Below are 26,258 nucleotides of genomic sequence, written 5' to 3' on the forward strand. Positions count from 1 at the left end.
ACTCCAAAGTGCCATTTGTTTGACTATTTCTTGCTGAAATGTTCATCCATTTACTTAGTTTTAAATGGACTAAATGATTGTCAGTAGACCCTTAATGGGATGTACTACTCTCATACTCTGATTTTGTGTGTGTATGTGTCTGCCTTGCAAAGGGTAATCCTAAACACGCACAAAACTGACAGAAATCCAAGCTGTTTTGCAAGATGATTTTTAACTGAAGGCTAATAATGGGTAAAATCTACAAGCTGATGTAGTGGAAATGCTAAGTCATGGCCTGAAACAGTGATCAAAGACCTCGTGAGAAGGCAGGGCCAACCCAGGGGAGCTCAGTTGCGTGCAGTGCACCTGAGGGACTGGAATGAGCAAGGCCAAGATCTGCCCCTTCCCACACCTCACTTAAGGGTGGCAGTGGAGACAAGAGTATCTTGTTGGAGATCTCTGCTTACCTTAGGCCTTCCAAGGGTAAGCAGCTTTTTTCCTTTAATTTCTTTGCCTATGGGTTGTTACCCTTCAGCAAACCCTTACTTGCTGCAGTCTGAGATCTTGCTGTTCTGCTGTCATTGCTGCGCTTTCAATCATATTACACCTGACTGCAAAGTCTTACTTGTCTACACTGATCTCAATCCACAGGTGAACTCTGTTGATGGGAGTTGCTTGTCTGGAACCAGAATAGCATATGGACCTTATCTTTCTTATTTTGTTGTGCCCAGGCACCTGGGTTTGTGTGAAGGTCCCTGTTAATGAGCCATTGCTGGCTTTGATTAAAGACCTTTCATCAACTGTGTTAGAATTAATTAAAAATTAGCCATTGTAAGGATATGAGATTTGTCATATCTGCTTTTTCCTTTGACCCATGTGTGTTGACAATAGTAGCACAAAGTGCTCGAGATGAGGATGTAATGGCCAATGCAGATTCACTGTTGGTCATGTATGAGTTTATCTCCGCTGAGTTGCTCATGATGTTTATTTGCCAAATTCCGTGGCTAAAGAATTTTCTGAACAAGTTTTGTGCCTACATACAGAAACACATGCAGTATTTTTTGCCCCTGGTAAATTATCTGGTTAGAACCCATCTTTCTTTTTGCAGTGAATGCTAGCTTTAAAAATCAGTCACTTTTTTTTTTTCATTATTCCACACCTGGTGTAATTTATGAGCTGGAGAGACAGAACTACAATCAGGGAAAGTAATTTTATTCAACCTTTTTTGCTTTTCCCATTTGATTGCCATTTTTTATCTTCATTCTGGTGCTCCTTGTGCCCCTCCCCAGTTACCTGGGAATAAGGGATAAGAAATGAGCATTGTACTTCATAGGGACTCCTTTTGGCATGACTTGGCTTAGCATTTGGAAGTCTATCGTATCTCTTGTCAAAGCTTGTTCAATGCATGGTTGTGAAAAGAGAGTAACAGTTAGCAAACTATATTTTACAGGGAACTTGGTGGCTCAGAAATCAAAGAGAAATTTGATGGAAAGGATTATCCTGGCTTTGGCAATGACTTTGAAGCAAAACTGCCAAGTCTGGAATCCTTGTGTAAGTGCCATCTGTGTCAGAATTAGAAGCAAACAGTGTAGAATAGTTCCTTTACCTGCTTTAATTTGCAGACCTGACGGTGTCTGACCTAATGCTACTTACAGTGATTTCCAAATAACTTTTTCTTTATAGAATATAGATGCTATTCCCACAGCAATGGAGTTAACTGGGTAGAAGCCGCACTTTATATTGGCGAGAGGAGCCCCAGCAATGTCTGTCTGTTTAGTGCAATAGGAAAAATCCAGACTTAATCACGTAGCCTGGCGGAAGCTGAAGATCTGAGGTAGCACAGGAAGGGTGCAGTCTGTCTTGCCAACTTCCATGTAAGATAGATACACTTGAAAATAGTAATAAAAAAAAGTAGGTGACTGTTAAAAGGAGTTCTCTGTCATTGTACTTCCCATCTCTTGACCAGTGCTGTAAGGAGGTGGGTGCCACAAATCTTCAATTCTCCCAGTTTTTTGTTTTTTTTTTTGTCTTTTAAATTAAAAAAGGAAACTCTTGAGTTTACTTGAAATTTCTAGATAGACTTCTGTACCTGTTTAGGGGCTTGGGAATTAATATGTCTACTTGGAGAAATAAATACTTCTCACCCTACAATAAAAAGTACGAATGGGTGGAGTGAGAAGAATTGTGAACTGTTTGGAAGAGGTGAAATTTCCAGCTGATGTTCAGGCTTTTCAAATCTGCTCTTCCTGGCTAGTTTTCAGTTTTCTCTCTGACTTAGTGATGTGCCCCTAAACCTCAGTAACATCAGTAATCAATTTCTTTGGAGACAATTTTCCATTTTGACTTCAGCTAATGCTGCTGATGATCAATACTGCAAATGGAATTCTGTGTTCAGAAATTACTGAACTTCAGTTTATGAATTTGTTTAATTCAGTGTTTTCTCAGGCCAAGGTACTGGAAGGATGAATGCCATTGGGTAGAAATAGGAAATTAAAACCAGTCATCCTAGTACTACTAAAAACCTCAAATATGTTCTTTAGATCATGTTGCTCTTAAGTATTGTAGCTTTCATTTGCTTTAAAACAGAAGGAAGTCTTAGGCTTCTCATTTACTGTAGAAAATGAGCTGACGTTATCCCTGCAAGCAGAAGTTAAATTGTTTCTGTAGTCTTGTATTTCTTTCAGTCCCAAGACTGGTTTTAGAATATGACTCAGATTTAAATGCAGGGAGGTTATCATTTGTTTAAGGCAAGTCTTCTAGGATAAAATATTGGCTACCAAGCTTGCGAATTAAGATAAAATTGATTGCTACATCTTTAAAAGGGTAAAATTGTGTTTTGGATTCTTCATTAATGAGTGTGTTGCAACAAGATGCTGCTCTATTGAAGTAGAGAGCTGGAACACTGATGGATGAGACTCCTGCAAAGGTGCATTTTTTTCTGTTGTTATTATTGGAATATTTTACAATTTATGTCCTTATCCTCGGTCTTCCTGAACTTTTTAACATCAACTGCATTTATGAGAAATCTGTTCATCTTCCATGATTTCCAAGTAGTAGAAATCTGTAGATGATGATGATGCCATAAGTACTTGTAGATGCTTGGAAAATTGCAGTGTTCTCCCATACTGACTGACGTTAGCTTTCAAAAAGCAACAAAATGATCAGCTTAAAGAAGTGGTAGAAGCATGCCTGTCTTCATTAAGATGTATCTTGTCAAAACACAGGAGGCTGCAAACAGAGAAAGGAGGGATAGAAAAATAAAATTGGTGCTGATACTGAGTCCATCATAATTTGGGACCCAGAAGGGGCTAAAACAAGTTGCCTGGTGACAGACAAGAAAGGGAGAGCTTTGTACTTGATGGTGTTTATCCTGTGACAAGTTTCAGACCACTGTATTGCAATCTGAACCATTACTTTGGCAAGCAGAAATCAGATATGTGAATGGAGGACGTTTCAGATACAGCTGTCTTAAACTGGTCATCCAGCAATTATCTTGTGGTTAAAACTTGAAGAAAGAAGCAGTGTTTATGCTGTGGTCTAGGATAGGTTTGCATGATTCCATGGTTGCTTTCAGATCTTGGTTGTGAAAAGAGAAGCAAACCAACAGCAGGTTAAGTTACTGCATTTCATTATGAATGCTGTGGTCAGTTTTCCCTTTCTCCTGTTCTTACTATAAGCTTAGTGCATCTGAAGGGCTGGTAGGTTAAAACAGTAGCTTTCAGCAACCTTCTTGGGTCTTTCACACCCGTTGTTTAAATTAGCAGTGTAGGTCCTACATCACTGTAGCACCTCCTTCTCATATAAAAGCTTTCCATTAGGGATGACTCCTGCATGGCCAAAATCAGATCACCTTGCACCTGGTTTATAAGGTGAGAAACTATGTACTTTTACTTCCTTGCAATGTGGTTTTCCATCTGGCAATTTGCATCTCTGCTGCAGCTATCCAAAGCCTCGCAGCTTTTGCATGCCCTGCTGGGTCAGTTGATTGTAGAATCTCAGCTTCTTTATACTGCCAGTGTCCACTGCTGTCATGCCAGTGCTCGTGTGTGTCATCTGAGGTACATAAACTTGCATCGTATAGGGGAAGATGTGAAATACAGTTCAGTAAGCTTAGGTCCTGATTTATGTTACAATAACAATGTAACTATGTGCAGATGGCCAATGGACTGAGAAGAAGGAGGTTCCTAACATTTATTTCCTCATGAGGATGAACAAAGTAGTAATATTGTGCCACTGGTATGTGAGAAATGGAAGGTGATGACAGAAGTTTTCCTGTGCCGTATAACTTTGCCAATTTTTCAGTCTTAGTCATGAAGTGGAAATAAATTCATGGGTTTCTTGAATACTTTACAGTGCAGTTTAGGATGAGCTAGAGAACAGTGTAGAAACTTAAATTGATGCTCAGCAGGTGAAGTGATTTGAGCAGAGTTCCCCAGGTGGTCAGTCAAAAAGCAAAGAGCAGAGCACTGTTTTTCTGAGTCACCGTCCTGTGCTTTGAGCATATGAAAACACCTGTGTCTTTAGCAAAAAATTATTGCTTAATATAGTTTTGCCTTAGATGATAAAGCAAGGTCTCTGGTACTCAGCATGTAATATATTTTTTAATGTATATGTGCATATGTACATATTTCAATCAAATAACAAATATTTGTAAGTTATTTAACTGGATAAATGAAGCTCATCCTAGTAGAGGTTACAGATGTTCTCTGTTGATTTAGAGGCAGTGCTGTGACCAAGGGGAGACAGGGATGTTTTTCTTCTTCTAAGCAGAAAATAGTATGTTTAAGGGAGAAGGAAATGGGAGAATGCTTGTAGGAGTAAACAGATATATCTTGGTCTTCAAAGCTTGTAGATTAATGTTCTTTAAGTATATAGAGTTTTATCTATGGATGGATGGTGCTAAGAAACTTGGAGAGTGAAACCGCCACAGACCATTGAGCCTGCAAATGTAGCAGAAGTCATCATAAGTGAACGTTAAGGAGACCAAAATCTGCCCTGATTTATTGATAGATGCTAACTGGTAAAAATGCTGCACTTCTATTGGTGAAGTTTTATATTAGTTTTAGGTTGTTTTTGAGCACTGATAAGCAGGGGCAGGCACAGCATCTGTCTCAGCAGAAGGTTACTTCCATGCTTGTAAGGTATGTATCCCACTGTCAGATTGAAAAATGTGTTCTATCTCAGTAATAAAGATTTCTAGACCTGTAGTTAGTATCAAGAGTTCCCTGAAATAATTAATTGTGTGGTGTATTTTCTGTTGCATTTTGTTCCTAAGCTTTGTTCTGCATTGTAGGTTGATATGTTGATGAAAGTTGATGATTTCATTTTTTTTTTCTCCATTTCCTTTTCATCCAGGCTTTCATATATATTTATTTTAAGGCCCTGTATGGGGGTAATATGATTTGGAAAAGCATCTTGACTTTTTTTGGGTGAAGTAGTGGAATTATGAATGTACTATAGAAAGCAGTTATATATTAATATTATGAACACACCTAGAAGCTTGGGTTCCCTTTATTCTGGGTGAAGCACAAATACACCAGTTCTGTGTACATGAAGGGTACTTCCTTTCTATCAGCCTAAGCACTGGTGCGTGGCCAGAACTTTTCTGACACAGCAGTGTTTTTAGATGGCCCATAGCAAGTACCCACTACAGTGTACTGGTCTGCTCTTTGATCCTTGCCTGTAAACCCTTGGTTGACTCATCATGAATCCTCAGACAAAGGTCCATGCATTTCAGCTGCTCACTGGCATACAGGATGTTGACTCCCATCTCCTTGTCTTTGTAGCTTGTCCTTGCTAAAAGCCTGTGCCAGCAGTCAAATAGAGCAAGCCCTCCTAACATATCTCCATGATCCCCACAAGATCACAGCTGTGCAACTGCACCCAGATCTTTAATTCCTTGTATTTATTCATACCTAAAAAAAACCCAACCACATATATTAAAAAAAGTCTCCACATGTGACCCATCAGATAAAAACACTGTTTCTGTCAGTATAGCTGTGACTACAATGGCAGCTTCTGCTAGCCAAGTTACGTCAATCAACAGTCAGTCTTCACATTGCCAGTCAACTGAGCGGAGATGGTAGAAATTCCAAAGCGTGAAACTGTTTCCTGCCCAAAAGAGCTTACAAAATACTGAAGAGTGTGCTAAAGTGTTTGAAAGCTGATAGTTTGTGCTTTTTTTTCTTTTTTTTAAAAGTTATACTTTTCATCTTGGTTAATTTGTCATTTGACTAAAGCTGGTTTATTCTTTAATAATTTGTATTCTTGTAGCTGTATTCTTGTGTTGTGATCCATTGGTTGCAGCAACATGGGCCAGCTGGAACAATTCTCTGCAACATAACTGTTTGTCAGGTTATGTTGCTCTTTAATTGCAGAGGTGTTTTAATTATTTGTTTTAAGTATTTTTTTATATTTAACTTGGAAGTGCTAAAATAAAATTTTACAGCAGCATGTAACACCAACAGAGAGAAGCCTCTAGGAGGATGGAGTCAGATCCCACTGCACATGCTTTGAGATTGTAATTTAAGGAGGTGAAGTGAATCTAACATGGCAGGAACTGAGTCATTCATTGTGGATTGCAAGAAATCCAGCTTCCCTGGTGTTTTCTTGTCTTTGCCTTTATTCGCTGTGCATATCTGCATTTCTGTTGCAGCTTGTTTTTGATCTTTAGGAACTTGTTCTATTTGGTCTGTTTTAAGTTAGGTACAGCTATCATTTTAGGGCTTAATATCTTGAATTTTTGGTTACATTTTAGGGGATTGAGCACTCATATTTTATCAGTCTATAGATAAGATTATTAGGAGTGAGTAGCATTTTTCAGGAGCTGTTTGTGTTGTTGACTTCAATCTTTGCAGTAAGACATCTCAAATTGTTTAGGTTATCTCAGACCTGTTTTGGAATGCTCACTATTGCTAGACAAATAATTGAGGTGATAACTCCATATGTTTTCAAGTAGATATTTCTGTGAAATACCAACCCAGCAACCAACTTTGATGCTTTTGTTGCTGCCTGGAACTCTGAGTTGACTGTGTTAACCTAGTGTAAATTCCCACTAGTAACCAGTCATGCAAATCTGGGCTGAAAGGTGGGATGACATGGAACCTGTGCCCATTGCTCTTAGCTGGTCTCTATTCCCGTCTTTATGAAATTTATGTCCCTAGTTTTTAGGGCCCTACTCAAAACTGCAGGGAGGCTGTTCCTGTTAAGTTCATTTCAAGGATTCAAGCCAGACCATTAATGAGCTGAAGCGAAAATCTTCGCCAGTCTCATTTTTCCTAAGAGTCATCTCTCTGAAATCAATGCTGCTCATAATGGAGTGAGTGAGGTACTAACTTGAGATGTAGATGAAGATCTGTCAGTCTTGCACTATCTGCTTGACTCTCCATCCAATTGTACTGGCTTTCACTGTGGTTGAACATTGGTAGGAAGACGATGCGTCTAGATTGCATAGAAATCTCAGTAGAGACTCCAGTTTTGATCTTCATCAGTAGCACTGGACACTGCAGATAATTGTGAATGTAGCAGATAAGTCTTTCTGATGAATCTTTTCTCAGAAGTCTTTCCCATTAGCTGTTGCTAAAGAGCCACGAAACACTCTAAACAAAGAAAATGGAATTCAGCAGGGCATGTAATAGACACATTTACACAAATTATGGCTTTGTATATAGCACATTCTGATTCTGTTGGACTCAAGTGCCTTTAGATACTGTTGTAATGGACACAGCAAAGCTTTTCCATGGTGATATAGAATAAAAAAGATTTACAGTGGTGATTTAAGAAAAATAGGAATTTCAGCTGTGAAAATGCTAGTGTTGAAAGGCCATTGGTGTCTCCTGGTATATAATGTTGTAGTATTCCTTTAATATATTAGTGCTACAGAACCTGTTCTGATGTGCCACTAAGATGGGAATGAAATCACAGCATGCAAAACTGAAGTATCAGCTGTCTGTCCATTTACTTTGTATCCTCTTTTCTTCCTATGAAACAATGGTTGTTTATATCTTGACATACTAATATTTGTCAAGTGGTGCTAAATATTTTGCTTTCATTTGGAATTGTTTCATTCAAGATATTCAAGAATGCTCAAGATATCGTGGCCTATGGTTGGTGTGAATACTGGAGTTACTGTTCTGATTTTAAGAATCTTTGGTTTTTATTTATATAATTAATTAATTTTCATTTTACAGGCAAGGCAGAAGTTGTAGATATGTGATGTTTTGTTGTAATACCATTGCTCAGGAATAGCTTCATGGTGCAGACAAGAATCTCAACTCTAGGGATGGCTTCATAGAGGGCTTCATTAAGCATAGAAACATATCTTAGATAACTTTTTATGTATGTAAAATGGGATGTGGACAGAACAGCTAATTAATCCATCTAAGTATTGCTGCATAGCCGGGATACTACCATACCTGCACCATTTTTTTTACCTTTCCTAAATCTGCAGCTGATGAATAGACTGAAGTCCTATGTTCTTTTAACAGTTATTTTTTAAAAAATACTAAGTATTCCAGTAAGGGAAAGATTCTCTGTGGCACAGTTTGTGCAGAGTTTATTGCCATTGTTAAATAACAAACAGGGGGAAGAAGTTAAGTCACTCATTAAGTCACGGACATCTCTTGACTGAATGTCTCGTGTTTAATTAGGACATTAGGAAATACTTCTTCTGAGAAGGGCTGGTCAGGCACTGGAATGGACTGCCCAGGGCGGTGGTGGAGTCACTGACCCTGGGGTTGTTCAGGGAACGATTGGATGTTGTGTTGAGGGATATGGTTTAGTGGGAGCTATTGGTAATAGGCGAACGGTGGACTGGATGATCTTTTAGGTCTTTTCCAACCTTGGTGATTCTATGATTCTAAGAACTTGTGGATACTCTGGATGTATTAGGAAAAAGTCCCTTTGAGGTGAAGATAAACATGGAATATTACTTAGCAAAACTAGTAACCTGAAATAAAGTGTAAATTGACATAGGTCTCATTTCTGTAAGTACAACATAAGAAATTGTATTAGCATGTTGCAGAGCAATTGAGGCCTATTCCATTCATCTTGGAATGTATTGTCACAACTCCTCTTGACTTGAATGCATGATCCTAAAAAGCTTAAAGTTTTCTTTGGTTCTCAGTGGTATTTGTTACCTCTAAAGTTTTGCCTTGAATAATTTTCTTTGTTAAAATGTGTATTTACTTACTAGAAGACGGGATGGCTTACTTCACAGAGCAAATGAAAGACTTACGTGGCATTATATCTGCATGTGTCTTTTCAGTATTAAGAATTTTCATGTCATAAGAAGCACATTTCTTCCTGTACAAATGTGAAATTGTGTTGTAAATGAAATCTCTTAATTACTGCTCAGCTTTGCTAAGCTATTTGCTTGAGTCAGCAACTGCTGAAAAGTACGATAATTATGAAGCAGAAATTTGGGACTGAAGATTTTAAACATTTCATTCTTCCCCATCATTAAGAGAATAGTGGCTTAGCGTTCAGGAGGAAGAATGTTCTAGTTTCAGTAAACAGTGTTCAAATTCTTGTATTACAAGCTTGTGGTTTTTAGATTAGAGCAACATGTTCTTGTTTCTCTTCCACCTTCTCACTGGCAGGCCTAACTGTTGGGTTTGCATCTGGTTTTTAGACCCGACTATTTACTTTAGAGTTGTATTTTTACTTTGATTTTTTTGGTAGTCTGGTTCTGAACCACACTTTAGGTTAGGTGGTCTATGTGTCTCTGGGAAGGGGTTGCCTTGAGACCAAAAGTTGATGGTGTGTTGTTTGTTCTTTTTACTTATTGATATATGAAAGTATTCTGAAAATCGTTCTTAGGGACTGAGAAGCTTGACTACAGTGAGATCTGTGGTTTCTACAGGGTGGAGGTGGCATAACAGCCTGCATGGGATTTGTGGAGTGCTTCATAAAATTATCTGGTTATCTGCTTAGGGCTGTACAGTTTCTCATTCTGTCTGAAGCCCAAGTTAAAACCCTAATTTGCAATATTTGGAAAGTGGGCAATTTTACTTAGCTCTAGCCTTCGTTTTGAGATAGACTGTAGGATGCTTCCACGCTGTAGTCTGTAGTGAATGCTGTGAATATTCTCATTGAAACAGGTGGTGTCATCTGAGAATAATGACTCCCTTGTGGCATCCCCAAATGCATAGAGACCACTGGTAGTTGTACTTGCTCAGTTTCTTCTATGCTTTACCTACATTTGGATTTTGTGCTCGCTGTAGAACAGGTATAATTTAATGAAGTATTTGTACAGAATTAGCACAGAAAAAACATACGCCTTTGGTAATGCCTGGCAACCACAGTCCATAATGCTGAGTATGGTGCTCAGTAAATACAACATTATGCAGTTAGATAAAACTGGCAGGTCTCCTTAAAAACACACCCTTTATCCTGATATTAGTGAATGTACTTTTAAACCATAGCCCAGATTCTCTCTCTTAACAAGTGAGAGGGTTTTCCTTTTTGCTGCTCATAGCTGTGGAGGACACTAGTCTTTAGGAAATATGGGTAATTATAGCTATATTATTTAAACAAAGGTGGAAGTATTAAAAGCAAAGAAGGGAGGATGCAAAAAAATGTTCAGCAATCCTCTGCAATAATGGCCTTAAGTCACACGTCCTTGTGGTTTATACACTTGTTTTTATTTGTTCTATTTGACATAAAGCTGTGCCACTGAAGGGATTTGATAATAACCACTTTGATACATCTGTAGTCACTTGTATTAATGGAAAAAGTAATTTGAGGCTACTTATGGATTTAGTCATTCTTGCTATATGCATTTCACCTCTGATGCCACCTTCAGTAGTTTAGATGGAGCTAGACAAGGACTTAGGCTCACACTGTTCTGTCTCGTTGTGCTACATAAAATTGTCTTCCTTTTTGAAGACTGGTAAGATGTGTATGTACTGTGTGTTCAGTTTGTATACATGTAGTCAGCATATGTGAATATAGTTTGGCAGAATTTGTAGTTTACTTGCTGAAAGTATGCTGTTGTAACTGTGAAAAACCCATATTAAGACAAGCAATCTAAAGAAGGGAAAGAAATTTTAAGAAAGACAACTGATGTATTTCTTTAACCTGTAATCTCTATTGCAGCCTCAGTTTTACAATACTGAATGTTACTGAGATAGAATCTCTAGGGGATGAAAGCGTGTTTCAGGTCTTAGACACCTGACTTATTCCAAGAGCCATGTATTTGAGTAACTGAAGAAAGTGGAAGTACAAGAAAGATAACACACTGGAGCAGGGGTCTAAGAGATAGAAGCCTTGGTTTGCTATTTTTGAGGTGTGTGGGGGGTAAAAAACGGAGGGGATATTTTTCTTCAGAAAGAAAATCCTTGCTGCTTCTGTGACTGTATATCTTTTCTATATTAAAATGTTACCTTTGTTTAGTATCCGTAACCTTGTAATAAAAAAGTTCTTCTAGTGCAAGTCTTTTATGTTAGCTAAACTCAGTTGGCTTCCCTACTGTGACTTCAATAATGCATCATTTCCTAAGTTCAGAGGATTTAATGTGTTTCAGGTGAATCTGTGAGTTGCTATTAGATGGTTAGAAGGAAAATAGCTATAGTGGTTCGGATGCAAAAGCTGCTTCCCCAGCTTCTTTCCCGCCCACTGACATGCAGAAGCATCTGCCTCTCATCTCCTCTTTGCCTGGCATGCTGTGTGAGTGCATTTTGACAAACATTTAATGAGCAGGGATCTTTGGAAAACCTATGAGACAAAATAACAGTGGTGAGAAATGTAAGTAATTTTGTCTCACGAGATAGATAGCTACTTATGCAATAGAGGGTGATGCTGTGGCAAATGGAAATACTTCTGTAGTAAATGTTATCACAGCAAAAAAGCCTGTCGTTTCTAGCTTTGCTGAAATAACAGCATCTCTAAATTTATTACAATTATTTATCAGTTCAAAAAAGTGCAGGTGATTTTTGCTTATATTCTTCCCAGTAGTTAGGTGCTTTTCTTTTTTGTAAAACTTCAAGAATGTATGTTCTGTCTTCCGAGTTATCTGAACACTGTAAATGAGGGAGTATGTTTTTCAGTTAAAACACTTGCTAAGATTTTGAACTTTGTGTATTTGCAAATAGGAATAAGGGCTTAAATGTTCCCTGCGTCTTGAGTAAAGACTGGCATACGGAAATGATATGTATTGCTTCAGTTGTTGCAATGTATGCGTATGGGAGGATATAAGAGGTTTGAGACCCCTATATTTTTCTGAATGTGGATTTTATGCAATGATTTTACTTGCTACGTAGTCTGGTGTAAGCAGATTTTTTAGGTAGTATTGAAGACTCTGTGCTCTGAAAACACCCTGAAATCTTTAATAAGTAACACTACTGTTTATAGCACATGTGAAGCTTTAAGTAATTGTGCTATCATCAAGCGTTTGGAGGATTGCAGTCATTTTAATTGGATTTAATAGTTGTTTGTGTCTGGTAAAGAACTGGCAAAAAAGGAGAGCCGAGCAATTCTCGGGAATTCTGGAAGAAAATCAGAGACTCAAATAATCTTGCTCTTGGATTTCTGCATGTGTTTATGTAAAATGTCTTCCTGGTCTAATAGAGTAAAACAGTGTAAATTCTTCTGTATCCACTTGGCTTGCCTGTATCTGTCCAGATTTTCATAATTTCAACATCTCTTAAGCAGAGAAGTTTGCGAAGCTGAAGTGGAATAGAGATGCTGGGTAGGAAAATTTGTATGGAGAATGGGTACATTCTGCAGGTTGCATGCTGGTGTCTTTGGGAATGTTATGTAAGCGTAGAAAATAGTAAAACAAGAAAAGAGAATGGAAGCCTTGTTTTAAAAACAAACAAACATTTTTCTTCTTAATGTCCTTCTGAATTTGCATATTTAAAATCAACGCCTGTATGCAATACTATAATGTAGCTTGATGTTGGGAGGAGATGTGATATAAATTCAATCATACCTTCAAATAAAGAAAAACCTACAGAAGTTGATAGCAATGAAGATCATCCATTGGTAGGCACCCAGTAAGCATGTAAATGTTCTCTGTGCATTAGAACCACCCACTCTATTTCAGTACCAGCAGGTAGGAGAGAGCCTAACAGCTTTGGTGGAGCCAAGGCAGGTCTAAGGAGATGACTAAGCTACTCAAAGGCATCAGCATTTCATGAAACTGACTAGGATGTGTCTTCCCATGTGGAAGCACCGCAATTACAAAGCTATCCAAAGCTCTATGGCTTAGTAGAAAGACGGTGTCTTGCTTCACTGACAGGCTGGCAAATTCTTTGGCCTGCAGATAACTCCCTGGTGAGAAGGTACCTTATCATCCTACTGAAGCCGAGGGAGAACATTTTGTGGAATTGTCTAAGCCATTCTAGTAGCTGTTTGGTTTAATTGACATTGTGTTTCTTTTTGATATAAAAGACGGTTGTGAGAAGATTTGACCCAGTAGTGTAATTAAACTTTTATTGTTTAGGGGTTTAATGTTGGTAGGCTTCCTCTTTGACATGGAATTTCTATTTTCTGTAGTATACATCCTTACTGTTACTCGTTATCCAAATTCATCTGGTTCTGTTTTTCATCTCTTTACAGTTGTCATGTTGAAACTGACTATGGTACATGGTATATTTCCTTCAGTATTATTTATTCCTCAAAAGGCTAGCCTGACAGTAAACAGTGCATTGTTCCTTTGAAATACTAGGGGATGCATCTGGAAGGTAAGACATTCGAGATGGATGTTCTGTTGAGATGCAGTAGGGAATGTGCTTGGTGTTTTTTGTTTTCTCTTCCAAGACAGGAGGATGCAGAAAAGTTGATCTTCATTTCTTAGCCTTTTTGTTTGTATTTTTTTCTTACAGAGAGGTTTGTTAGTGCTAGGGGAATTATTCCAGTCATGGAGCCAGATGGAATCAGCTTGTGGAATTCCAATATCTCTTCCTGGTTTCAGGAATCAAATTCCATAAATAATGTCTAAACAGATTTTTGAATCTTCAAGATTTGAATTTACAAGGAAGGTACCACATTTCATTGTTTGACCCAGCAGTTGTTTTATCCTACACTGGCAATGATATTTTTGGATTCTTTCCTTAAGTATTTCTTCAGGAAGCCAATTGATCAGTATGAACTAAAAGCCCAGGCCATTCAGACAACACAGTGCACCAGTGCCCATTAGACCTTGAGAAAATGTTTTAAAGAACATAAAAATTACAGGGGCTCAAAAGGCTGGATAACTATACCTACATTGAGGTTAATAATAGCAAGTATTGAATGGAATGAACAGTTGCAATTTAGGAGACTTATGAATATGGCAGTGCATTTTTACAATGCCTTTATAAATGCAGTAGGTCAGGTGGAATAAGAATAGATTTCTCAGAAGCTGAAAGAGACGTGTATCCAACAGGCGCTTGAAGAATGAAATCCAGTGAGAAGTTCCAGATGAACTTCTCTAGCCAGATTAAAATCTGCATACTATTTGGTATTTATTGTTCTTGCATTTATAAAATTCTTTGCTTTTTGAACAGCCAGACAGTGTTACTAGTGAAAGAACATTCTTCTCCTACAAGATGGCTTATAATTGAAGGAAGAGTGCAGATGATATTTAACTGAGTTCCTAAAATATCTTTGCTACTTAAACTAACCTGTTGAATATTTGGAAATATAGATTCTTTTTCCCTGTAAGACTAACCCTTTTTTTTTTTTTTTTTTTTTTCCTCTGACCACAGCAGTAATCTTGTACTTTTCTGAACAAAGTAAAAAAAAATCTATAACTGCGCTCTGACAGTCTGCTCCCTGGATAACCGCAGAGTCTACTGTTACCTTCCTTCACTAGCAGCATAAAACTAGAATAAAAACACTTTTCTGGTAGTAATGGAAGATCCTTTATGATTTCAAATGTAGTTTTCAGAGAGATTTATAATTGGTCACTGCATCCCTGTGGTTGCCTAGATGATTTTTATAGGAGTGTGAAAGAAAGAGAGAGGAGGAAGAAGGAACACTACAAGACTGGCCTGATCCCAAAGCATCTCAGCCTTAAGTGTTCTGTTTTTGGGGTAGGCATCTGACTAGAGCCACCCCCAGCTGACATCTGTGGAGCGTGTGATCAGCTTTCTGCTCTCTGTGAAACTCACACTGAAGAACGGATCTCAGTCAGCACCAATCTCAGAAGATGAGTAGTCATCTGTTATCCTCAAGGGATCTCTTCAGTAGGTAAAACAGCACTGAAGCACACTTTTATGGAGTTCCTTTTAGATCTACTGATGCTTTTAACAACTTTCTATCACTGTTAACAAGGACTTAAAAAAAGTTTTCTTGACCTTCTCATGGTGTTCTGTTATGCAAGATTTTTTTCAGCCTATTTTACCAACGTGCGATTTTCTGTTGTATTTGACATGCTTCTGTAAGCAAGCTATGTGAGTACTTCTAGGATTGGAAGTACCCTTCCCCTTCAATGGAGATGTTTATTTTTCATTTTATGCTCATCTCATTCTGATATATATAGCTGAACAGCTCATGTTATAAAAATCTGTTTAATTTTCTGCAAATGGATGGACAAGATTGTGCTGTTTTAAAGGGCTACCAAAGGAATGAGTTTGCTTCCTTTAGAAAAGGTGTAATTCTTGACGAAACCACAAGTGCACTCTGACTTGCCTTTTATCTTCATTTGTTCTAGAGCCATTCCATATCACCTATAGCATGAGAGATGGCCTGCTTATTTACAGCACAAGGATTTCTTTGCATCTTTTCTATTAAATTTGCAAACACAAATAGGGGAAAAAACAACATCAGTTTCTTCATCTTAAAAGAAGTTTAGATCCTGTAATCAGCTGTAAATTGCTGCTTTTTTCTTTTTTTAAATTCTCTTCTAACTTGATGTAGGCTTAAAATTATTAACCTAATCCAGACTTGTGAATTCTAGAGTAGACTGCTGCATTAGTATGTTTGGCCATGTTTTGCTTTCTCTGCCAAGAATTGTTTTTCTGTCTATTAATTGGAGCTGTCACTGTGCATGCTGAAGTAGTAGCGATTTTTACATGTAGAACCAGCATACCAATCAGTAATTAGCCACAAGGTCAAAGTTCTGCTCCCTAGTGTATTGGTAAAGGTTCATGCCTAAAGTACTGCCTTCATCTTATGAACTCTGTTTCCCATTCAAATTGATATTACAGGGGGTAGATGATTCATTACTATAAATTCATTTGCAATGGGGGTGTTGGACCCAAGTCCGTAAGTACAGTATCTAAAAGAGGGTGGTCTGCTGGAGTGACTGCTGGCCTAGACCCCAAATGCGTAGATGTTTCTTGTGTGCCTGACTGGGAACTTCTGAAGGATCCTTGTAAAACAAAAAATTAAAGATATATTTAGTTAAACGTGCATTTTTTCCCCCCCAACTTTTGATAATCTCAATTTCATGAAATCAGTACCTGGTGCTGTAAAATCATAGACCAAGTGAATTAAACGATCGTGCCTGAATGACTGAAGTGCTGTCCTCTTGGACAAGCTATCAGTATTCATTTACTGGAACCACTGGTACTGCTGCAGGGGAAGAGCAACACTTGGCATATGTATTTATTCCCTGTGGAAATTTGAAGACAAAAAAAAAAGGTTACTGTCGTATTAGAGTTTTAAAGGAAAATATTTTACCATCATGGCTGGCCTTCGCTTATGATGAGTTCTGGACGGCTGAAACCTCAGATCTATCTGTCAAGACTGTTAAACATCAGTACGTGTCTAGAAAATGATAAATAACAGCACCCTTAGACACACTTGACCTCTGCTGATGTAGAAGTGGAAATTTGTAAGAGAAATCATAAATTTTTCATGAATGTGGCATGGATGGAAGTGTAAGCATGAGAAGAATGAGCTGAACAAAACAAAGCAGTTGAAAGCATGGCCTATGTTGATAACAAAGGATACCATTTCCAGGGCTGTGTTCCCAGTAGTAAAGCTGAGGAATGGACATTGGGTGAGAACTGGCCTAAGATGTTGGTGATTGAATTTAGCAAGTCTCTGAGACAGAAAACTGTCTCATAAAAGCTAATGATTCCTAAGGAGGTATGAGAGTCTCTATTATCCTCTATCACCTGAAGATGAGGTTTTATTTCTGGCTGTTATCTACAGTCTTCTACAGCAGCTTCTTTGGTGGACTGTGGCCAGCTCAAGGATGATGACCCGTTACTGATGGAACTCTTTGCCTCACTGACTGCTAGGACCTTGGGACAGCAGCAGGGCCATGTTTGGAGGACTTGATGAGAGACTCCTTTGCACCTGGGTTGGAAACTCACACTCAGCAACTCTCCTGCCGGCAGGAAGGTTGCTGTGTTCTGCCAAGCTGGAATAGAGATTTCTTTTTGGAAAAACTGTTTCCATTTTGTGTCTAAATTACAGTTAATTACGATAAATTTACTTGGAATGACTGATGCAGGGATCAATGTGATGTGGCCATGTTCTCATCTAGGAGAAAAGACTGATGTTTCCTTGTATGCTGGAGGCAGTATAAAAGGTTTCTGCCTGATTGTGTTTATGATTGGTATATTTTTTTTAGAAACTTTTACCCTTTCGTCGTATGAGACCCAGTGTTCTAGCTCCTAAGTACTGGTTCTTGCTAAATCTCTTCATATTTTCCAGTAGTTCCAGCATTTTCTTTTTTGGACTTTGATTTATTCCTTCAGAAATGCAGACACAGATGGTGGAAGAATACATCTATAACAACTGCTTGGTCCTTCAGGCATAGTGAGAGAGGGTACAAGTTGAGCCACAGGGCTAAACGGAGTGCCAGGTTTTCTGTTCCTTCACACATCAAGTTATGTGAGAGTGATGTGCCTGTATGTTGCAGGAGAAAAACTGTGCTTCTTAGCTTTGTGTAGCAACACTGATTCTTTCAAAGTTTCCACAAAGGTCTCTGAGAGATAATGGAAGTGCATGTTACAGACCTCTGAAATCCCAGCACTGTGGATGACAGTCTGAGCCAGAGTTGGGGTGTACTGATACTAGGTGCTGTTGAAAAGCCCTATTGATCTCAAGATACGAGTAACTGAAAGGGGGAAATCAGAATTGGAATGTCTTAGATATTTTTCTGTTTCGTAATTTTGTTTTAAATATGTACTGAAGTATTTAGAAAATAGTAAAAATGACAGATCGCTGCTCTTGAGTGCTTGCTGAGTTTAGCGCAATGAAATTCTCATCCTCATTGGAGCATTGTGCTTCCATGAAAAGAAAATTAATGAAACAGTAAACATAGGTATTTAGTAATTTAGTAGTAATACAATACTGAGTCTAATTGTTAAGTTATTCAAAGATCACACAGAAAATGTTTGAGACCATTAAATCCAGCTTCCTATGTGGCTGTTAGTTAGCCCTGTTTTGCAGGCATTTCCTACAGGAGATAGAAAGCAAGTATTCTACCCTATAGAATGACTTGACAGTTTGAAGCTTGAGTTGGTATCAATTTCTTAGGCATTTATCAATTAGAAATGTGCTTTTCTGTTTTGCATGCTGTTTCATCTTGGGCATCTGGGTGGCTGTAACATTTCTTTCCGTGAAACATCCTGAGACACCTACAAGATTAGCATGATGGCTGACCTCCTTTATTAGATTTCTTGTCCTCTGATGTGAGGTGGTGAAACAAAATCTTGCCACTCAGTGATTCATGATGGGAGATGTTACAAAGCTCAGCCACTAGCAATGAAATTATACAAGTGATATCCTTGTCCTACATTTCAAAGTACAAAGCACAGTGTAACAACCTGAATAAAATCAATGCGCAGGGAGGCAGGGAGCAGACAAACCCCCTAATCTCTAATGGTTGAAGTTGGCAGAGTTGTAAACGAGTGAAAACAGGACCTTGTATTAAAGGCTGCATGATAATTTTTTAACCTAAAAGTCTCCATCTGTGCTGTATAACTAGATAAGGTGGCTTTTGTCTCTTTAACAGGGGGAGTGAATGCTCTTGCATTTATTTCTTCTTTGTTGTTTTAAACACTGCTTAGCTACAGTGCTAGCTGGTACTGAGCAATCACTCCAGAACCAAGCATCTTCATTGTCTGGAACAACAGGAGAGTTTCTGTTTCTGCTAACTGCATCAAGCAGTCTAGACTAACAGTGTGCGGAGTGTATTACTGACAGTGGGAAGGAGCTATATAATCAACTTAGTGATTCTTGCATCAAAAGCTTTTTCTCCTATCAGGGTTATATAAAAGTTGGTTCAGCTAGCTGAACTGGGAAATTCTTTTTCTTTGATTGTGGTGATAGGGTGCATGGGAGGAGAAGAAGTGGTGTGCATAGCAAACCATGCTAAGGTGGCTGTTATGGTGGGGGAGTGAAGTTTGCAGTCATCTTAAACTACAGGCCTCTGCTTGAGAGCAGGGGGTCTGGAGCACAAATCTTACGAACAGCAGTCCAGGGAGCTGGAATTGTTTAGTCTTGGGAAGAGAAGGCTCAGAGGACACCCTACTGCGCTCTACAACTTCCTGAAGGGAGATTGTGATGAGAAGGGGTTTGGCCTCTTCTCCCAGGCAACAAACAGGAATTGAGGAAATAGCCACAAATTGTACGGGAAGAGGTTTAGATTGGACATAAGGAAAAACTTTTTCTCTCAGAGAGTGGTCAGGCACTGGAATGGCTGCCCAGTGAGGTGGTGGGGTCACCATCCCTGGCAGTGTTCAAGAGGTGTCTGGATGTGGAGTTCCAAGATATGGTTTAGTGGCTTGTGATAGCAATGGTAATGGAAGGACAGTTGGACTAGATGATCTTGTAGGTCCTTTCTGGACTTTTGATTCTATAGTTCTATGAGAGCTGGGCTGTTTTGCGGTATTAAGAACACAAAATAAATTACAAAACATTGAGTTGTACTGGAATGTGTATGGATAATAGTAGACATTTGTTTAGAGATATGTCCAGTTGCACACAGAATTGATGCAGTGTGAAAGTATGGAAGTGAATACTTTAAGTCCTGCCTTGGAAATTCAGTTCTCTGTTTTAAAAATATGATTATTTTTATTTTTTAGAAATCATAGGATGATACCCATATCTATATATATGTATGTATTCATAAAAATACATAATTGCATACCTAAATGTGATCTTTCCTGTGTATTGCAGGGCAAAAACCTTTATTAATTCTCCACAATTCTTTTTCAGAAACTTTACGCCATGCTACTGTAACACATCTGTCAGATGCTATACTAACTGTCTCTGGAAATGACTCATGAGGATAAATGTCATTCCAAGTGGGATTTGTGCTTATGAAGCACAGAGGTGTTCTGGAAGATTTTATTTAAAATCTAAAACTAAAAATTCAGTGTGCAGGTGGGGGAAGAAATGGGTTCAGTACATGTAGAACTTGTCAAGGCTTTAGGGTCTGTCTAGTAGGGGTTTCTACTGCTCATATCAGTCGCTGAGTGCATAATATCGAAGCGTGTGCTCTATTGCCAATGCTTGTGCTTTTCCCATTCCCGAGAACCATGAGCACCGTGCTGTCTTTCTCCCAAGTGTTGTTAACAGGAATGTTTTTCAAGTCTTCTTGGTGTTTCTTGCAATGAGGAAATGCAGCAAAAGGTTTTATCTTCTTTCCTGGGGTAGACAGGAATGCTGCAGACATTTCTAGTAGACTGTTAAAGAATTATTGTCATCACTTCTTCCAGTTTGCCCATTTTCTTCTGGGTCATAATTGTGTTTAGTGAATAGTAAACTCTTTATGTTGTGAATTTTACTTTTACTGCCCCTAACTCTCATGGTGGACAACTGCCAGCTTTGTCTGTCCTTGAAGTAAGAATATGTAAGCTTTAAAATGAGCCTGTATATAAGTGCTGTAAAATAAGTTGTTTTCCTTAAAATAAGGAGGGAAGAGGGGGAAAAAAAAAGTAATAGCAATAAACTTATTTTAAAGGACAACAAAATTGTTACTGCCTGAAACCCAAACATTGCCACTGTGACAACATGAAACTTAATCTGACTTGACTGAGTTTACCTGTTGTCAGAGAAGAGCAAAGAGGAAGAAATGTACTTTCAAGATGCTTTAAGTGTCTCTTATGAATGAGCCTTAAATCAATAAATTTGTTTGCAATGAATGAATAAATTAGCATCATAACTTTTGTTAGACAATGAAGTACTGCTGATTCTGTCATTTCTTTATTACTTTCTAAATATAAGAAGAAAAATGTTCTTAATTAAAAATAAAGAGGGAGGAGGAAATTATATTCGTTAGTTCTATTTCATACTTGAATACACTAACAGTGACCCACATTTTCACTATCTGGTGACTGTCACAGCTCGTTTGCATGGCTTGAGGGGCTTGTGCACCTCTGTTCTCTTTTTGTCTCAAAGGTTAGATCCAATGTCTTTACCTCTTCTTAGGCAAAATTTCAAAATCCCTTGAGTCTTAGCTCTAGGTTACAATGCCTCTGGTATAATTCTCTCTTACCCACTGGGTTGGGGTAAGTTCTTGTACTTAAATTCTTCAGAAGTCTGTGACCAGTCATGTATGTAATGTCATCTTAAAATAAACAGATTTAAGAACAGGGGAATAAAAATTAGATGGCTGAAGGTATATTTAAAGACAATGGTCTGCAAGCTTTTTCCTCCTAAGTATCATGTCTGGCTTCGTCTCATATGCTGTACATGTCTGTCTACCTAGCTCTTAAGAGCTTCCCTGAAACTGCTTTGTCTTTTCTTCCTCCTGCAAAGTCACTTTGATATTGCTATACAAATACTGACAGTCTTATACTCACAGGTCTCCAGATGTCCAGCAGCAAATCTTGTGAATCTCTTAATGCTTACCATCAAGTCATAGATCATCAATAATTCAAGTTGGAAGGAACCTCATGCAGTCAGCTATTCCCACTTTTACTCATGGTATGGCTTACATTGAACCAGTCAGAGGGAAGCCATCCTTCTTGCTAATTAACTTAAGTGAAGAATGCACTAGGCTTGATGAATGTTTAATAAAGCACAATCTCCATAAACTTTGAGAAGATTTATTAATAAAATTTCTATTCCTCCTTTGTCACATGGACTACTTTCTCTTTCCTTTTTTTTCTTCCCTTTCAAGCAGTCCTTTGCCCATTCTTGAGTGATCTATTTCTCTGATGGATTATTTTGTCTGCAGGAATGGAAAGACATGCTTTTGCCTAATGGTTTGTATTAAGTTGCAGGCAGCTGGAACTATGGCTGTCTTTTTCTACCAGTGTTGAAACACAGGGAAGGTAATGGGAGATCCACTGTGAAAAATGTTATTTTCTCTCTTCTTTTTTGTTTTCCTTGCTGGGATTTAGGTGCCTTTTGAAGGTGCATTTGGGAGAACTGTATTTGGTAACATACGCTGCAGTGTGTGTAAATGCCCTGTAAGATATGTTTGCAGTACAGCAGGTTGAAGGAAATGCCCTCCTCTTATTCCTGAAGTGCTGCCTGCCACAGGACATCTGGCAGCCCAGTATGAAGGTAGATTGTCTTTGTTGTTTAAGTGAAAGTTACCTACAATTTCTTAACTTCTGCATGAGGAAGCTGGCCTGACATCTTTTAGCACATCTGCTTCCAAGAATGTACTGGAAAAAAATCCTTTATGAGCACTAAAGCTTGTTTGTGCTTTACAAGAAATCAAGCAAGATATTTAATGTTTTTAGTGTTTCAATTACTAGACAAAGCAAAGTTGCAAGTATTCATAGTAAAGAAACTGCTTCCACAGAAGCCTAAATAGAACTCTGTTTGTCATCTGTGCCATTGAAGTGATGTTTGTTAGTAAACTGGTTTTAACAGATTCAGCATATGGTTAGCTAAGCTAAAGTGAGAATTACTTATATACATTGCATTCTGTGAAGCCTTATAATAAAGCGAACCGTGACTAATAATAGCTAATTCTTGAAGTTGGAAAAGGCTTCTAAGATCACCTGGTCCAACTGCCAGCCCATTTTCCACCATGCCCCTCAGTGCCATGTCCATATGGATCTTGAACACCACCAGGGATGATAACTTCACCACTTCCCTGTGCAGCACGTTTGACAGGGTACCCATGGACAAGTTCTTTTCATGAGTCAGCCAAGTTGAGTTCACCTAGGAAGAGGAAACACCATCAAGTACTGCGGTAATTCAGGTAAAATCAGAGGTAGATAGACAGGGGAGCTAAAGCTTTGCAAGGGGTGTAGACCTATATCTGATTTGGAAAGGTGCAGCAAGGCTGATTAATTAGGCAAAAATTACCCTTGCACCTCTTTGTTTTCTCAGTCTGCCTTTTTAGCTTCACTGTGAGTCTTACAGCAGGGTTTAGAGCATCTTTGCAACCTTCTGATGTATGTAGATATATATGTAAATGAAACTTTAAGATTTGCAGAAGGCAATAAATCTTGTGTCCATTTGCCTTGCAAAATTTCTTACCCACAGTTGGTGAGTGGGAGAGTGTATTTGTTACTGGCAGAGCCTGTCAGATCTATAATACACAATTGTTTTCAAGAAAGTGATGTTATAATCTAACTTTCTAGAATGTTTCCCAGTAATAAGTTTTAAAACAAATGCACTTACTTTAGATTGAAGATTTTGCCAAGCTCAGTTTTCAAGGCTGGGAGTTGGCAGAGTTATAGCTGTTATTAGATATAGTGAAGGTATAATGCAAGGTTCTTTCAGTTACTGAAACTTATTTCTCCTGATCCATTTATGTGGAAAATATTGATCTGCCCTTCTGTCTTAACTGTATGTTGTCTTTGATCTGAATAATAAAAAAAATCCAGAAGGTCGTATCTTTATTATTTATATATATATATATTTATTATTTTTGTATTCAGTGTCAATTTTGGGAATGTGTGGTACTCCTTGCTTTCAGAATGAGCTGTTATTCTTCCCTCCTACCTCACACCTCCAGTATGTATGACTTCTGAGTAAGCTTCCATTTCTGCATTCTCTTCTTTGAAGCTGGCAACCTTGTCCGTGCTTCATCCTATGCATATGTACGTAGTTACATTGAGCGTGTGCTGAAGAAGCTCTCTGCCAAAACTTATTGCAAGGGAGATTATATAGATGGTGTATGATTCCAAGGAATCCAGTGGACAGCCTATTTTTTTTGCTAATAGTTTGTTACAAACAAATACTACTATTAATTCTACATTAATGAATCTAGGTTGCCACAGGGCCGTCCCTTGGCCCATACTAAAGATACCTTTGATATGGAAGGAGTTGAAATGGCTGCAGAGGGAGAGAAATTTGTTCACAGTCATGGTTTTGAGGGTCTGCGATCAATGTAGCAGATAGTGAACAGAGAATGCTAATTGTATTTCCTCTTTCACAGGTGTTTTTTTTTTTTAATTACAGCTGTTGTGCATAAGGACTGAGTGATAAAGTGAGCTCTTGTTGCAGGATGTTGGTAGGAGAATGTTATGAGGACTGTTAAGGTTTTCAGGAGGTTTTGGTCTTTACGTAGTGCTCAAAAGTTACTGGTTATCTCTTAAAAGAAATGCCACATGCAGGTTTGAATGGGAGGTATTCTTTCAGAAAAATGATATATCCATGCCTTAAATCAAATTCAGATATGTCTCTTTGTGCAAAGAAAGATTTTTCTGTTGGTTCTAGAATCCTGTAGTTCTCAGGTATGGAGGAAAGTAAAACACCCATTTAAACTGTGAAGATGCCTTTGCTTCTCTCACTGATTGCTTAAGCCATTACCTGACAGCATCAGACAGTGAACACCTGAACCCCACCTCCCTTCAAGGGAGATATTATAGCAGTAATGACAACTAAATCACCAAGTGCAGATGGTAATCCAGATGCAACTCTCAGTGCCTGAACTAATGCTCTCCTAACCAGATTAGCGCTCAGACTGATGCTGTTTGAGGTTCTTTCTTGACAGTCTTCACTGAAATTATGTAGAGGTGGAAGCTTCAGACAGGAGACTAATTCTCGGCAACTTTTAGTAGGAATTAAATTCCCAATTTATGTTTATGCCTTTGAAAATTTCCCCTGTTCAAGCTTAAAAGAAAAGAGCAGTGGAAGTGATTTTTTTTTTTTTTTTTTTTAATTACTGGATCTAATTAAGAAACAAGATAAATCACTGAAATAGAAGTTCTTGTAAAATAATGAAAAGGATAATTAGCAATCAGACGACTGTCATTCTGGTAGTCAGAAGTAAACCATAGTTGGAAGAATTTTCTTGTCCTTTGTATTCAACTGAAAGGAAAAAGTAGTTGATGGGAGTCAAATGTGATTTTACTTGTCTTGCCCTCCTATCCAATAATAGGTGTCATGCATAAATCTTGAAGCCATAGTTATATTTGCAAGTAATACAGGGATCTTCTGTCATCTAGACTCTGTGTGATGAAGCTTACCACCATTCTGGATTAAAAATGGTTAAAACTGAAGGTGCCACTGTGATGCTACTGGCAAATATATGCATATACTTAAAAGCATACATACGTATTTAGATGAGAAAAATTAAGAATGTGTGCATTTTCTAGTCTTTCACATCCAAACCAACTTGTGAGACTGTAATTTTGCCTCTTAGGTCTGTATATGGAAATTGCTGGGCAGAGCCTCAGAATCTGAAACACATCCTTGATTTTATGTAAGTAATTGCATGAGTGAAGTTATGCAAAGCCGTGGCAGATATAAGCTACAGTTAGGAGGTGTGATTGCAGCTTCTACAAATAACTGGAAAACAGATTTAACCTAGCTAGTGTAGGAACCAACAGTATAGTCTGTAGGTTTCAGCAGTAATGATGCTGACAGGTCCTGGGTTTTGAGTACTTGGCCACCAATATGTGAGCATCCATGCACCTAGACTGCAGACACTTGCTTTGCTACAAGAATGTTGCATCTGTTTCCAGCGCTGTTAAGGACTGCTGCAATCCATGTTTCTTTTTTTTCTTCATTGTAGAGTGGTTGTGTCTTTGTTCTGGAGTTGCAAACCTTACTGTTATTCTTTAGCTAAGCTCAGTGGCTGGATGTGAAATTTACTCTTCTCTCATGAGTTCCAGTTCTGTGTCTTAGATCAGTGCTTATTGGCATCAAATTTCTCTTCACAGTTAGATACTCACCTGAAATGCCTCACAGAGTGACCTGCTGTTTGTTTTCATTTCCAAGCCATGATTGGGAATCACAGAGTCATAGCATAACCTGGGTTGAATGCCTGATTACTTCCTGGGGTTGATTCCAGGGGCTGTAAATTGGAACTCTAGCACCTGAATTTATCAAAAAAGTATTTTCTTGAGTTGAGGCTTCTTTTAGTGTTTTGTATGTGAAGTCAAGGATTGCATATGTGCAGACACTGGAGAAGTGAGCTGTATTACTAAGCATGTCGGTTTTAAAGGAGTTCGTTTAGCTTGACTAAATCTTTTATG

The 26,258-nt window shown here is 38.3% G+C and overlaps 2 protein-coding genes across 5 annotated transcripts in view; one reads left to right on the forward strand and one right to left on the reverse strand.

The window, feature by feature from the left end:
• LOC107314420 (translation initiation factor IF-2-like) overlaps positions 1–26,258 on the reverse strand; it is a 78,720-nt gene that overhangs the window by 13,560 nt on the left and 38,902 nt on the right. The gene's annotated exons all lie outside the window — the stretch shown is intronic.
• Positions 1–26,258, forward strand: part of LARGE1 (LARGE xylosyl- and glucuronyltransferase 1) — a 275,468-nt gene that overhangs the window by 2,123 nt on the left and 247,087 nt on the right. The window contains exon 3 of one of the 4 annotated variants that reach the window (XM_015863596.2): positions 25,424–25,483. The exons of the other annotated variants lie outside the window; for them this stretch is intronic. The gene's annotated coding sequence lies outside the window, so the exon portion shown is untranslated. The remainder of the gene's footprint in view (positions 1–25,423; positions 25,484–26,258) is intronic. 4 annotated transcript variants of the gene reach the window in all.

Source organism: Coturnix japonica, chromosome 1 (assembly GCF_001577835.2).
Source record: "Coturnix japonica isolate 7356 chromosome 1, Coturnix japonica 2.1, whole genome shotgun sequence".
NCBI lineage: Eukaryota > Metazoa > Chordata > Aves > Galliformes > Phasianidae > Coturnix > Coturnix japonica.